At 32.8% G+C, this 15,937-nt stretch overlaps 1 pseudogene; it reads left to right on the forward strand.

The window, feature by feature from the left end:
• The first annotated feature begins 13,624 nt into the window (after positions 1–13,624).
• Positions 13,625–15,650, forward strand: LOC101704530 (kinetochore protein NDC80 homolog pseudogene; annotated as a pseudogene).
• The last annotated feature ends 287 nt before the right edge of the window (positions 15,651–15,937 follow it).

The raw sequence follows: 15,937 nt of genomic DNA on the forward strand, positions 1-15,937 counted from the left end.
TTTCAGTTGGAATTTTAAAACAATAGATAGCATGGAATTCAACTGACCAAATGTGAAACATCCAAATGTACACGTTCCATTTAAGTGTTTTATTTGTATTCAGGCAGATTAAAATGGAAATGATGTGAGGCAAAGAATTCATCACGTATTTCAATTTCAGAAACTCAGCCATTTTTCCTGATTCTTACCTGGCCCTCTTCCTTTTCCCACACATTCTTCATTGTTGTTTGATGTAACACAGAGAAGGAGACAGAGCCTGTTTAGTTGGCTTCCAGGAAGCTGACTTAGTTTTTTGCTAAAGTGGTTCAGTATTAAAATGCAGAATAGCTGCAGGTGTGAAGAAAAGCACTTGGACATTTTCCTATCACTTGTAATACTAAATCATAAACCCTTACTTTCAAAAGTATCAATTAAGGTAAACCTAGAGTTTATCCACAAAAAAGGCAGTTGTTTTGAGTCAGGAAAGAAATTATGATTAAATTAAATTTTGTAACATTTTTAACATTTAGAATGTTGTGTAAGAAGGAGGAAGTATCAGAAGGGCTAAATTTAAACATAGAACAATTTTGATAATTTCCTCATAATTTACTGGAAACAAGGTAATAGTGTTTCTAGCCTTTAATAAATCTAAACTGATAATTTTTCTTTCCTGATAATGAGATAAAATTGTAATTAATAGGTTATTAAATAATAGCTCCTACATGAAACTACATGAATTATATCAAAAATTCATTTCATAATATTTTAGTTATTGTATACTTGTACAAAAATACAAAAAAAATTATAATCACTTTACAGGTGGTCAAATGTACCCAATTATGTTTCTACCTATGAAGATTATTTACATGAATCTTCTGTCTCCCTCTCTCTCTTTATCTATCTATCTATGTATCTATTTATCTATTTATCTGCAATTTTACATAAAATTATATCCCCCTTATAGTATTTCCCAATTCTACTTCATTACTCAGCTCTTCAGGGGGAAACATGGGTCTCTTACCATCTTTCTAAATATGAATTCATATAGGTATATATAAGAAACATATTCAGTGTTTTTACATGCGTGTTATTTTCTATAAAATTTTCTATAACATTCAACATATGTACCTAATTTATACACATGGTACTAGAGATAGATAGGGAGATAGATATAGCATAGAGACAATAGATAATTGAAGACATAGATACAGAGATGGAAGTAAATATAAATGGAGATATACAGAGATGTACTTCTTTTAAAATGTCCATAATACTATGAAATACATTCATTTTAAGTATTTAATTATTATTCTATTAATTTAGAGAACATTTCCATGATATATGTATTAGACAAATTCTTGCTGGTGAACATATCCTAGGCTAATCTCTGGGTCATGAAGATATATCATGAACTGGTAATAAAAATCCCTGGGCTTCTGATACTAAGAAAAAGTATTGAAGTCCTGGCTCACAAATATAAATTCAATTATTTTAAACAAATAAACTAATAAATTTTAATTAACAGGAATTTTAGGAATGAAATTTTCCTTCACTAATAAGAAACCCTTCAAATCATTCTAAAGAAGGAAAAATTTTTTTTCATAAACAGAAAAAAATGATTTTCAATAAAAATTCATGATAAAATTTAAAACATTTGAGTGACCTCTCAAAATCCAAAACTTGACAATGTATAATTCTGAGAACCTATTCCAAAAATCCTTGGTAAATGAGAAATATTAAATACATATTATAATGGGAAACATGTCAAGAGAATTTGCTTTTACTTACTCTATATATTATGATTTAAATTGAAAATGTTTCCCCCAAATTTTATGTTCATATGGGAAGGCTAGTATAAGAGTTGTGTCATTGGACACAAAGGGTTATAGTCTTATATTTAACCCCCACCCTTCTTCCTAGCTGCCCATGGGATGAACAGATGTCCTCTCCTAGCTGCTTTCATCATGCTGTTCCTACCTTCGTGCCAGCTCACCAGGTAGTGAACCCAGTGGAAACTGTGAGCCAAATAAATCTCTCTTCTTTCAAGTTCCAAGTGTCAGGTATTTTGTTGCAGCAAAGGGTAAGTATCTAATGCAGCAGATTTCTACAAAGTGTGGGGTTCTTGTGAGTACATCTCGCCATATTGTTAATAAACCTTTGGAACTTTACTGTGGAAGGGGTTTGTAAAGGTTTGGAGATGCCCGCTAGAGAAACCAGCTATGAGCCCTTGAGCCTGATGGAAAACTGTAATTAGAGGTTAGATTTAAAAAAATTGCTAATAGGGATGCGAACAGTAAAGCTCAAGCTCATAAGATTTCAGATGGATTTTAGTACTGCACTGGAAACTGGACTAGAGGTCACGCATGTTTCATTCTGGCAAAGAAATTATGTACATTTTCCCATGTACTAAGACTTTGTGTGAGGATAAATTTAAAGATGGAACACTAATAATCTGGTAGAGGAAATTTAAAGATAGCCTAGTGTTCAGTGTGTGGCATGGATACTTCTGGCATCTCAGGAATTGGTCAGACCTCACCCTTTCCAAGCTCAAAGTTACAAAAGCCTAAACCTTTTCTTTGAGTAGAAATCCCCTAAGCCCTTTGATTAAGAAGGGAGACATAGGAAATTAGTTCCCCAGGATACACTTGACCATTTTCAGCCATCAAAGCACTTAGGATTCTTTTTCACTTGGCTTGAAGCTGAGAACCAGTCAAGGGACCTAAATAATTCATCTGGTGGTAGACATTGTCATCATCCATGTGCTGCTCATTTTACAACCATCTAGAATGCAAGAGTTATGGGGTCATATTTCAAATGAAGGCCTGAGAGGCCAAGCAGAATACTCCAGAAAGAGAGGTACATGAAATTGTAAGAGTGAGGCTGACAGTGCTGTTGAGACTGTAGAAAGTTGAAGATGCCAGAAACATGGAACATATGCTGAGGTAAGTTGCAGGTAATGAGTGGAGCCACCCAAAAAGAGAGGCCATGAGGGCTGCAACCATCAAGGCCACAAGAATGGGGCCACCCATGCCTTTTGGAGTTCACATCTCACTACTACCTGTGGGTGGATATTAGCCATGGAATTACAGGATTTCATGTTTTCCTTGCTGGATTTTTGTCTTCCTTTTCTGTTATTCCTTTCTATCCCACTATTCCTCCCTTTTGAAATGGGAATGTTTACCCTGTGTCACATATGTTAGAGGTATTTAACTTTCTTTTTTAATTTTTACTATGTCTTTCAGCTAAATGATTCTCTTGAGTATCAGAGGAAACTTTGGACTTTCAGTTAAGCTGGAATTGTAAAGATTGGGCAACTTTTAGAGATGGAATAGATTCATTTAGCATGATGAGATGGACATGAGCCTTTTGGGTGCCAGAAGAAAAATGTTATGATTGAAAATTAAAATATTCTGCAAAATACTAATGTGTTCATGACTGTTGAGTCACGACAGGTGTGGACAGTTAAGATGGGGCATCACTGTGGGTGACTTAAAAGTGTATATTCTTGTCCAAAGCTCCTTTTCCATCCATCTCTGCTTTATGAAATCTATCAAATATGCATCTGTCTTCCACTGGTTCTTTTTCCACCTGGTTCCTGCTTAGAAACAGCTGACCATGGACTGAACCCACCAGAAACTATAACCAAATGGACCTCTCCCACTTTAAATTGAGAGTATTTTGTATTTTCTACCAGCAATGGGAAAATGACAATTATAGATATGAAGTATTAATCCCATGTCATTTAAACTAAGAAAGATGCCAAAACAGTTGGTTTTTGCTAATGTTATACAACACTGCAATTGAAATAAATGCCAGTGCAAACATTAAAAATAAATACTTAAAATAATTAAACTACAAAGAACAAAATAGAACTTTCAATTTTTGAAAATCAAGAGAGTATGATTGTATGGAAAATCTAAGATTTTAGCATTTTACAATGTAATCAAAAAGCATTTATATATTTAAATAAAATGTATAAAATTTAATTGCATTTTTAAAAGGACAAACTGATAGAAAACACACTGTATATATGAATCTACCTAACAAAAGTTTTTCAGTTCTTTTTGTAATAAAATTATAAAACTTTTAAAGGAAACATGTAAGGGGTTAAGAGAATCAAAGGACATTCCCTGTTCTAGATAGGAAGCTCAAGTTATTTTTGACAATATTGTAATAATATACAATTTCCATTTGAGGAAAACACAAGAGAAAATATTCTTCTTTTGCACAAAATCTGATGTCATACACCCTACTCTCCATTGTCAGGAAAATATAATTATGAGGGTCTTCCAAGAAGAAATGAAGTTGTAAAATAATAAAAGTGACTAATAATGAAATTGTGCAGACAAATTTTTTTTTAAATGTAAGAATCCATCTTTAATCAAAAGTAAAGTTTTCAGAAAAAAAAAGTAAGGACTTCATTTGTTTTTAATAAGTATAACACAATTGTAGATATAGATGTAAATATTGGCTGGACTCTATTAAGAAATATTTTATGAGCAGCTTTCTGAATTTGTAGGTTTAAGATACTATAGTAAATTATTGTTCCTTTGGTGTGAGAAACTGAGAATATAAATAAGGACCAAACTGTACAATAGATATTGTGAAATAGGAAGAAAATATTCAAAGTAGAACAACAACTGGTGAGGGAGGAGGGGGAAAGGGAGCAAGGGAAAATAAAAAATAAGAGAAAAGAAGGAAAAAATGGAAACAAATCTTTTGTAAATAAGGAGGGGAAGAGAGATTGAAGGGAGGGCAGGTAAATGGGAAAAAAAAAGAATCAAGATATATTATGCACAGGTACAAATTCCCTATGATGAATGTGTTCATTATGTATATATAAAATATACAATAAAATTAATTAATAAAGTTAATAAAATTTAAAACCAATGCTATAGTATAAAAACACTGAATAGATTGAAATATCTTTCTATTCATTTTTCTTGAATATGTAACATTATCATATTTCTATGCACTGATAATTTTTAAGCTAAGAATTCATGACTTAAGCACCACAAATTTAGCATAATTGTTTAAACCTAGTGTATATTTTTAGCTGTTTGATTATTTTTATTTGGTCTTCACATTTTTGGTATCATATCAGTGCTAACATTAGTGCTGAAGCCCACTCATCCTAGTTGGGATAACACAATACTTATTTAGCACATATTTACTTAGCACAACACTTAGCACAGAATGAACCCTGGCTCTTTAACTGACAGAAACATTAGACTGGTCACTGGAATATTGAGGTGGTGTTGGGATTCATTATTTGATGTCTTTTTCCTGCCTAACCAAAGGCATTATTTTTGCCTGTTAGTTTCACATCTAAAGTCTAAATCAAGTTACTTAAGAGATTCATTTATTCCTATGTATTTACAGGACTATGTCTTATGAAATTCCTTTACAGTTTACTCTCCCCTTGATATCATACTCCATATTCATATATAAATTTATTTAAAAAATAAAAATTAGAAATTTGAAGAAATTTCTATCAGAAATTTATTAGTTTAAAAAATAAATTTATTTATTTTAAAAAAATATTAGAAATTTGTGAAGAAAATTAGCATATATTGCAAATTTCAGGCCAGAAATTATTTCCTGAAATGAAAGTAAAATTACTAAAATAAATTTCAAATGTGTTTCCTTGTTGGAGCTGACTTACCAGGTGGCACTGTGGCTTCCATGGGATCACTCATGAATTTTAAAATAATCTGAACAAAAACCCATGAAATTAGTTCAGCACCACTGTGTCAAATTATGTAAAAATTAAGTGCATTGTCACTAAAATAAAAGCACTTATAATAGGAAGAAAGGTGGTTCAGGGACAGGATATTGATAGACATAAATTGTTGGTAAAAGAAAATGAAGTAAACATTGTGCTATGGCTTTTGGAATTTCATGGCCACAAGTTAGAAATTTTAAAATATTGGTCAGGAACAACCAAGGTACAACTAAGGTATCGCTTTCCTGCCTTCAGGACAAAGGCATCACAAACAGAATTGCTCAGTTCACCATCAGGTATCACAAACCATGTCCCAGGCTGTGAAGCAGAGAAAGCCAATCACTGACTTAATTTGCATATTTTATGTTTCCCAAATCAAACAATATTTCTGCCACAAATGCCTTTTATGTTGGGAATCATTTTACGTAATTTGGGGGAAAGATCACTTCATAATTAAATTATGATTAGGGCTGCATGAGGCCTAGTCTTCCTGCATGCAGGAAAGAGAAAGTTTTCACCTGGGAAAAGACAAATTCCTTATCAGCTTAATTCATCCCACCTACTGCCAGAAGGGTTTTTTGCTTCTCTTACTGTTCTAATCAACATAAACTCTTCATTGACCTAAAATCCTTATTAGCATAAGATGCTCATTGTCATAGGAATACCGCCCCCCTCCTAGTCATCTGATACTTCCTATGAACCCAATAAATAGTGGCAAGCTTGGAGTCCCTTTATCTTTCCTGTTTAGAACAGCACTGATGAGGCCGAAAACCCAGCTATTTTTCTAAGTCTTGTTTCCTATCTTTATTCTCTAGCTTTGTGCTGTCATGGCTCACAGGAGACTAGGGCATACTGAAGGGGTTCTGATAATATCCCCTTTCCCATTCTTTATACCTTTACTCTTTAGTCTTTTATCTCTCTTGAAAACTTCAGATGCATTTTTATTCGGAGCAGTAAAATATTATAGCATCTTCACTTTGGAAAGAATCTGGAGAGATAATTTACTACAGTATCATATACAATGGTATCCATACATTCCCAGGTATTTAGACATTACTCATCAGTTCTGAGAGAGCGAGGAATGGGAGAAACTAAGCTATGTTCTTCGTCCAACTTGGAACTTTTAGCAAGGAGCCATTTCTAGCTTCAATTTCATCATCTGTGAAATGGAATATTAATTATACTTTGTAACTTTTATTGAAGTTCAATAAAAAAGACGGAACTTAATTGCTTTTCTTACACTTTCACTTTTATTTTTCCCATTTTCATGGTAAAGTAACATTTCATTCTGTTACCGTTTTCACCCATTTTTTTTTGTTTCTCCCTTATATATAACTATGTAGAAGTCTTTCTTCAGTTTATGGAAAGGATCTGTCAGATATTCTGTATAGAGCCTCTGTATGGTTCTCCCCAATCTTACTTCTTAAATACAATTTCCATGCTGTGAGATCATGAATAATTTTTATTGTTTTATGTGATTCATAAACATGGAAGTGAGTTTAATTTTGATTGTTCATAAGATTGAACTTTACAGTGACATATTACTGATTTTCTTCTCATTTGGATTAATGAAGTTTTCTTTACAAATGTACTTAATGAATGTCACCTGTGTGAGACAGTGAGACAAACCATGAAAAACCTTCTGACAAGTTTTCACACCATTGTTTAGAGTACAATGTTTTCTGTCCATTCTTCTGATCTTTCTCCATCAGAAAATATTTTTGTTATTATAATAGATACAGGTTTTATTTATATTAGAAAATAGTCATGTAATAATATATCATCTTGTAAAAAATTTGAAAATCACATACAAAATCACACTTATTAGCTATTTCTATCTTAAGTGGCTGGTGCAGAAGCAAAGTAGACTACAAATTCTACTAGGAATCTGTGGTTATAACATCTAGAAAGAAAAACATAACTCCTGAAAATAGGAAGAAAATAGTGTAGCAGAGTATATACCAACAGAAGAAAAGGTTGGAGTCAGAAGACATGGCTTGTTTTAATATGCTTCTTCCTTGTCCTATCCAAGGCCAGAAAAGACTCTTTGTCCACTGTCTTAAACACCCATCAAATCTTGTCATTACATTATTGAATTGAAAGCCAGACAGGGCATTGTCCCAGGAATGGAGCAAGCTCCTAAGGATTGTTATGTTTAAATATAATTTTATAAATAATTAGACAACACATAGGTATTGTAATGGATTCAATATATTATTTTTCAAATCAATATTTTGTTCCTTGGCCTTAGAAAAACTCTGGGTATCAATCAGCAGCACATTTCCTGTGCACCATTCCCTGCAGTGTTACCTCAACTTTTCAGCCTTGCTGTGTCTTGATATATTTTCCAAATTAGTGAGACATTATAAATATATATTGTCTTCTTGTGTGCATCTTCATGAAATCTTGTCACAATTTAAGTTTTAGCATATTCAATTCCCAATTATTTGGTTCTGATTCTACCATTCCACATGGATATTAAGATAAATTCAATTTATTTAAAATTTTTTTTGAGACAGGGTCTCATTTTGTAGTTCAAGCTGGCCTTGAACTCACAGTGATCCTCCTACCTCAGCTCCAGAGTGCTGGGATTACAGGAATGTGCCACCATGCCCAGCATGATAAATTCAATTTATATCTAATTCTGTCAGCTCTCAACTGGTCAAGTCATATTTTGTGAAGCAAATCAATTTTAAAAGGAATAAGTATAAGCTAATTTTGACTAAATTTATTAAAAATTAATTTCAAATATCTCCCAATTTTAATCTTCCTAAGTATATATAAATGTCTTAGCTTTCCTTGTTTTCTGTTATTATTAGAAGAAAAATAAAGACTAGAAAAACTTGTAATATATAAATGGCTGTATGTATGTCTTATCTTACAAATTATGTATAAATGTATAAATAATAACAGTATGTTGTTATTACTATATATTTATACAAATATTGTCTAGTAAAGACAATTTTATAAAACATTTTCTAAATGAAGCATGACCTTCGGCTTTGATTCACCAGTGTCTATTGTTTTACTGCAATTTTCTTTCTTTAATGAATAGTTATGTTGATTACAACATGGTAATAATATTTATTAATGTTTAGTTGTCAGTTTAGAGATTTATTTACACTAAGTACAAATCAGAAAGATCTCAAGTAAAATTGGTTATTGTAAAGTACCACTTCTTCAAAACTTTTTCAATCATATTGTTCATATGAGCCAGTACATATATGTATATTTGAAATGGGGAACCATTAATCAGGGTCAGATAGCTTATTTGATCTATGAATAAAATAATTATACTGTACTGCTTTTTGGTAAATTGACAAATTATTTTTTGGACAGTAAATAAAAATCCCAAATTGTGTACAAAAATGAAGATACATTCTATATAAGAAAATTATAATAATATGGATCTTTAGGGCAATAAGGTTCTAATGATTATATATATATATATATATATTCTTAAAATTTGAATAAAATATATATATAATATATATTCTTAAAATTTGAATATATATATTCTTAAAATTTGTCCTGGTCACTAATGTTTCTGTCTGGACATACTCTCAAAATGGCAGGTATGCAATTTTCCCTATAATTGTTTTAGGATGGAGGGTTTGAGACAGAGTCTTATTATGTAATTCAGGCTGTCCCCAAACTCACGTATGTAGCTCAAGGTGTCCTCCAACTCATGGCATACCTCCTACCTCAGGCTTCTGAGTGCTGGGATTACATATGTGTACAACCACACTCTGCAAAAATTTCCCCATTGTTGATCAAGCACTTATTTGTGTTTGAGTTTTTCTGTAAAAAAATACAGTGATGAAACAGATGTTATAGTCTAGAAGTAGATAGAATCTATGCATTTAAAAAAATATATAGATAATGTTTAAGGCAAATTTAATGCTGGGAAATAAATAGCAATAGTAATTAGTATCTGACAATATTTTTCAAAGATATTATACTAAGGTCTAAGAGTATTTCAAGTGCTATCCAATGGAATAACTACTTTCAATTAGTTTCCCAGCAAAGATATATAGATACAGATCAAAGCCAAGGAAAGATATATGTAACTGACTGTTTGTTCTCTGAAATAACACACCAAATTGATTCTTAGACTATGAAGAGTATGTATTATTACCACTCCTATCATTTTATTTTTATAAATGTTTCTACAGCTTAGAACAGAAAGATAGACTACCAAATACCTTCCAAGAGTGTGTAAGAAAAATCCAAATTTATTTATATTTAGTTATAATTAGATATATTTAGTTAGTTTAGTTATATTGGGTTATGTTTCTAAAGGTATTTATTAAGACATATGAAAAAAGTACATATTCATGGCGTCAGTTTGATTTTATTGTTTTTGTTGTTGCAGTAGAGTCCATGAGAAAATCATGCCATCTGAAAGTTTCTTCCTAGGATTATATCTGGGATTAAAGGAAATGGCACAGTTGAGTTCACTTTTTCATTAAACTAAATGATCCTATTGGTCAAGCACTTATGCACACACATGTACCAACACACAAGCATACACACACACATACACACACTTTTTAGAGATGCTTAAAACAGACTCACATGGTAGTATTTATTGGAAAAAATGTCACACTTGCCTGAAAAAATATGGTAGCATCATCCCAATAAGGATCTGGTGATTCCTTAGCCCCTTTCCTTGGCTAATACTGCCTGCCCTGATTCTCTGAAATGCTCACTGTTCCCTTTGCTTTCCTAGGTGCAAATTTAAACAGGTATTTATAGTAAATTCCATATTACCTATGTTACTTGTAAGCAACAAATGCATTCTAATTAGTAAATCTTAAATTTACAGATCATTTTTACTCCCACTGCTGTGAAATGTTTTGGATATATCAGGATATTGGAGAGAAAGAGCAAAAGCCAACACTTGCAGTAACAGAATATGACTTACACCAATTTATTTTCTGAGAGTTTCAAAGCAATTATCACTGTGCTATTTTTATGTTTTTATTGACAAAACCTATCATACTTGCTAAAAGATAAGTTCTTGGAGTAAAAGGATGTTATATGACACATATACTTATTAGTGTAATGCATCCATATATGTATGTATCTATATATACACACAACACACTCATTCACTGTTGTATTTGGTATTATCTATACAATTCATGAAATTCCCTACTAGTTTATTTATCCCATGAATTTTGATTAATTTGAGTAATGCAAGGTAAACAACATGCAAAGTGTAAGTAAAATTGAATTCATATGAATATATAAAGTAACTATTTATCATTGTACCTCATGATAAGAGACCAATATTTTTATACTTACTTCTCCAGAAATTTAGAAAATGTGAATTAACTCTTTAGTAATGATGAAGACTTTAGAATTTATACAGTTACATGTAATACTGCAAATGAAAATATCCGTATTCTTTGAAACAGGTTTATAAATACAAAACAGTTAGTATTTATTATTTCAGGGGAGCCTCTGCTTCAACCACTACTTTAGAGCAGAGTACTTCATTGCTTGGATTCTCCTAGCCACTTATTACCTTCCTTGAGGTATTCAGTATGTTCTTTGCTTTTTAATGGACATAGAAATACATGGCTCTTTTGTCTGTCCCAGGTGAAACATTTAAAGGGAATTTTTACAAAAACATCTTTAAAATTTCTTAGTGCTGAAATGTTCTACAAAAAATAAGACAAATGTACCTGTGAGCTGAGATGTTCTGAATAGGAACAAGATCAAAGTCACCTCCAAAGATACAAGTTTTGGAGTATAGGAAGGGCTGACTCAGGATTTCTTGAGATTCTGCTGTACTTTTATCCATATAATGATCTTGGTATGGTCATAAATCTATCATTGTCATACCCTGACCTGTCCTAAACATGAAATATTACTTTCTATAATATAAAATGTCAGTGCCATATTTGAATGCCTAAATGGAGCAGAGAAAGAATCACAAGGAATAACTTTTACAAAACTTGAAATTCTAGAGCATATTTTCACTAATTTTCTTTTTATTTGCTTCATTTCTTGTTTTCTAAGTCATGTGTATGCATGTGGCACCCTGCAATTAATTATACCCACATGTGACATGTCATAATGATATCAGAGATGGATAAAATAATACTGATAAACTGACTCTACTTAAGTAATATTTCTATGACTTGTCACCTTCAATTTTATATTAGTGTATCTGATATTAAATTTATAATCCTTAGATTTAAAAAGTCTGTTTTTATTCAACTATAAAAATCATATACTGACTACAGTTGTCTATCATTTACTGATAGAGTTCTTCATGGATTTTTTAACTCATTATTTCTTTTAGAAAAGGTATCATCATAATATATCTTCATAGTAGTCTTTCTACACCGAAGGAGAGGTCACAAACAACATACAATAAAATGATTTGTGTATTAAAATCATTTTATAGAGAAGCAAGCAGGAGAACTTGTCAGTTTTTAATGCATATTAATTTGCTATATGGCATTACTCCATTAAAATAGTGAGTTTTTTCTTAGACATTAAGTAGTTTTATGTCAACAAGTTAAAATGTATATTTAACTCAATATAGAAAATTCAGCCTCTTTTAAAGAATTCATCAATGACTGTTTTTGTGTGCATATGTGTGTTTAATCTTCCTGATGTAGGACATAGTGCATGGCAGAGCTGGCATGAGAATTGGGTAGGACCAGTCAATTTCAAGATCCCATTCTCAGACCCCAACATGGAGAACTTCTTGCGAGCTGCCACTGATGTGGACAGCACAAAAAAGACCCAATGGCAGCAGGAGTTCACTATGGTAACGCTTTGGGACAACCCACCTGGGTGGACTTTTATTTTTAATTTTTATCGTTTTTTCTCTTCCTTTGGTTTGTTTGCTCTGCAGAGATAGTTCTTCCCTACCCCTTCATTCTTCATTTTCAAATTAACTTTTGGTACCATTTTTGGCTTTTCTAGTCCAGTTCTTTGTTCGAGACAAGACAGACCTGAAATAGTTTTGTTTGGCCACCCATTTCTAAAGGAACTACCTGACAACATTCCCTTTTGTCTTTTTAAAGGTCTAATATTTCTCGAATAGGAAAACTAATGCCAGACATTTGATGACACATGATAAAGTAGGAATTATCAATTTTTATAGTGGTTGTATGAAAATAACATAACGTGTGGTATGGTCAGGAATGATATCATTATGTGGGCTACTCTGTATTTATTTCTGAATACTGACATTCATTTCAGCCATCCAGTTCAGAAGTTCTTCTATCTCCTTACTCTTTTTCCTACAATCCACTCTGATAGCTTATCACTTACTGGTATATGACAATACAGTAGTCCTAGAGATAAAGCAGATATCCATTCTATCCATTCTTAATAATTTATTAAGATTGAAATACAAAAACAAGCCAGGGATTTAGCTCAGTGGTTTCGCTGCCTGCTGCGCAAGTGCAAGGACCCGAGTTCAATCTCTGATACCGAAAAAAAAAAAAAAAAAGAAATACAAAAACAATTATACTTAGGGAAATGTTCGTGGAGGTTCCTTTAAATTTCATAAATTCCTTTTTTATTTTTATACTATCAAGATAATTATCAAGGCACTTATTTCCACCTTGATATTTTAAATTAAATTTGTTTCTAATTGAAACCGTTTTGGTGACACATTTAAATATATGAGGATAGAGTCCAACACTGTTTCAACAAACTCTCTGGAACATTACCTTTTTTTGTTTTTACTATAAATTGATACATTATAGTTGCATATATTCATAGGTTATAAAATGATATAGCTTATAAATATAAAAATAAATAAATTAAGATATCGAAGGACAATAGCTCTTGTTTTGGTGGCCACTATCCTTTCTGGTGATAAGTTGTCCACCTTACAGAAATTTGGCCTCTGGGTCTTGTCGGAAAACTGGAAGAAAAGCTGTAAGAATGAAGTGCAGTTCAGTTTCCACTGGTGGTGCTGCCACCTCTCTATACAGGAGTTAAGATCCCTGGACATGAATAAACCAGGCCTTTATACGGCTCAAACCAAAGGGAAATCAATCTTCAGCAAGCTGAGTGTAAACAAACCTACATCTGAAAGAAAAGTTTCTGTATTTGGTAAAAGAATGAGCGGACATGGATCCCAGAATAGTCTACTTGTTATATTTTTCAGATCTGAAAAAATCAAGAACCCAAGACCACTTAATGAAAAAACAGTCATTCAGCAGTGTATTTGATAACTCTGTGAGTTTCTTACAGAAAATGGTTACACATACAGTGTGTCCATGAAATCTCTCCAAGCTCCATCTGTTAAAGACTTCATAAAAATCTTCATTTTTCTTTATGGTTTCTTGTGCCCTTCCTATGAGCTTCCTGATACAAAATTTGAAGAAGAGGTTCCAAAACTTTTTAAAGACCTTGGGTATCCTTTTGCTCTGTCCAAAATCTCCATGTACACAGTGGGAGCCCCTCACATCTGGCCACATACCATGGCAGCCTTGATTTGGCTAATAGAGTGCATCAAGATACATAATGCCAGGAAAGAAAACTCACCCTTATTTGATGATGGGCAGCTTTGGGGAGAAGAAACTGAAGATGGAATTATGCATAATAAGTTGTTTTTGGACTATACCATTAAGTGCTATGAGAGCTTCATGACTAGAGCTGACACCTTTGAAGAGATGAAGGCAGAGTTGCAGTCCAAGTTGAAGGATTTATATAATGTCCATGCTTCCAAGCTGGAAACATTAGCTGCATAAAACAAACCTTAGAATGAACTGATTGCAAGACTGGAGCAGGAAAACGAAAAGGAACCGAATCATCTAGAGTCTTTGAGGAAACTGAAAACTTCCCTACAAGCAGATGTTCAAAAATATCAATCATATATGAGCCATTTGGATACCATTCAGCCATTCTTGACCAGAAACCGAGTGGCCTCAGTGAAGGAAATTCTAGAGTAGAATTGGAAAGTAAAACAATAAAACAGAAGAGTGCTTGGCTATGGAGTATTGTTGATAACCAGAAGTACTTAGTCACTGACATTGAGAGAGTAAATTGTGAAAAAATGATTTGCAACAAACCATCAATAAATTAACCAAGGACCTAGAGGCTGAATAACAGCAGCTATGGAATGAGGAGCTGAAGTATGTCAGAGCCAAAGAAGTGACTGAAACACAATCAGCAGACTATTACAAATTGGCTAGAAAATTGAAACATCTCAAAAGGTGCAGAGAATTCCAAAGGTTATCACATTGAAATTAAGTTTAATCCTGAAGCTGGTGACAACTGCCTTGTCAAATACAGGGCACTAAGTTTAGGTACCGCTCAAGGAACTCCTAAATGAAAATGAAGAAGAAATTAATAAAGCTCCAAATAAGAAAATGCGTTCGGAGGATACTTTAGTACAATTCAATACAATGATAATAGAAAGCACAAGTGTGAGACTCTGAAGGAAGAAGTTCAGAAGCTGTACGATCTGTTCCAACTGAAAGTTAAGGAAGCAGGTGAGAAGTGTGCCAGAGAGCTTGACTTCTAGGAGAAGCACAGGCGCCTGCTGGAGACCGCTGTTAATAAGGGCCCTCAGAGAGGCCATGGATGAGCTCAACGCTGTGCAGCAGGAGTAACAACTAGAGGTGCAGACCACAGCTGAAGAAAGAAGGAAAGTGGCAAATAACTTGCGGCATCTTCTAGAGATGGTTGCCGTGCATGTAGGGTCCGTGGAGAAACAGCTTGAGAAGCAGATTACTAAAGTTGATAGAGAGTACAAAGAATGTGTGTCTGAATATATTTTGGAAAATATTAGAAAGATTGCAGAAAAATATACGAAGAATGCCTCTTTCCTTAAGGCTTCTGATGAATGAAGATAAAATGCTGATTATCTTGTATATTTTATAAATCTAGTTCTTTGACTGAAAATATGTATAGCCTGAAATTATGATACCTTGTTGGCTTATTTTTAGATATGAAAGAGCAGTTATATATGTGCCTATACTTAATAAAACTACATAAGTAAAAAAAAGATATCAAACACATCCATCACCTCAAATACTTATCATTTACTCATGTTGAGTACATTTAAAATCTGCTTATTTAGCAATTTTGAAATGTATAACAGTCTTGTTTTATATATTCAACAGGATGTGCAATAAATCAAAGGTAAATGTTTTCTCTTTTATTTAAATGAGGCTGTGTAACCTATGACCACCAACTCCACATTCTGATACTTTCCAGAATTCTACCTTCTGCTTCTGAGTTCCACTG

The sequence above is a fragment of the Heterocephalus glaber genome, unplaced genomic scaffold, assembly GCF_053883595.1.
Source record: "Heterocephalus glaber isolate CG9 unplaced genomic scaffold, H.glaber_assembly_v1.0 deba00001538, whole genome shotgun sequence".
NCBI classification, from domain to species: domain Eukaryota; kingdom Metazoa; phylum Chordata; class Mammalia; order Rodentia; family Bathyergidae; genus Heterocephalus; species Heterocephalus glaber.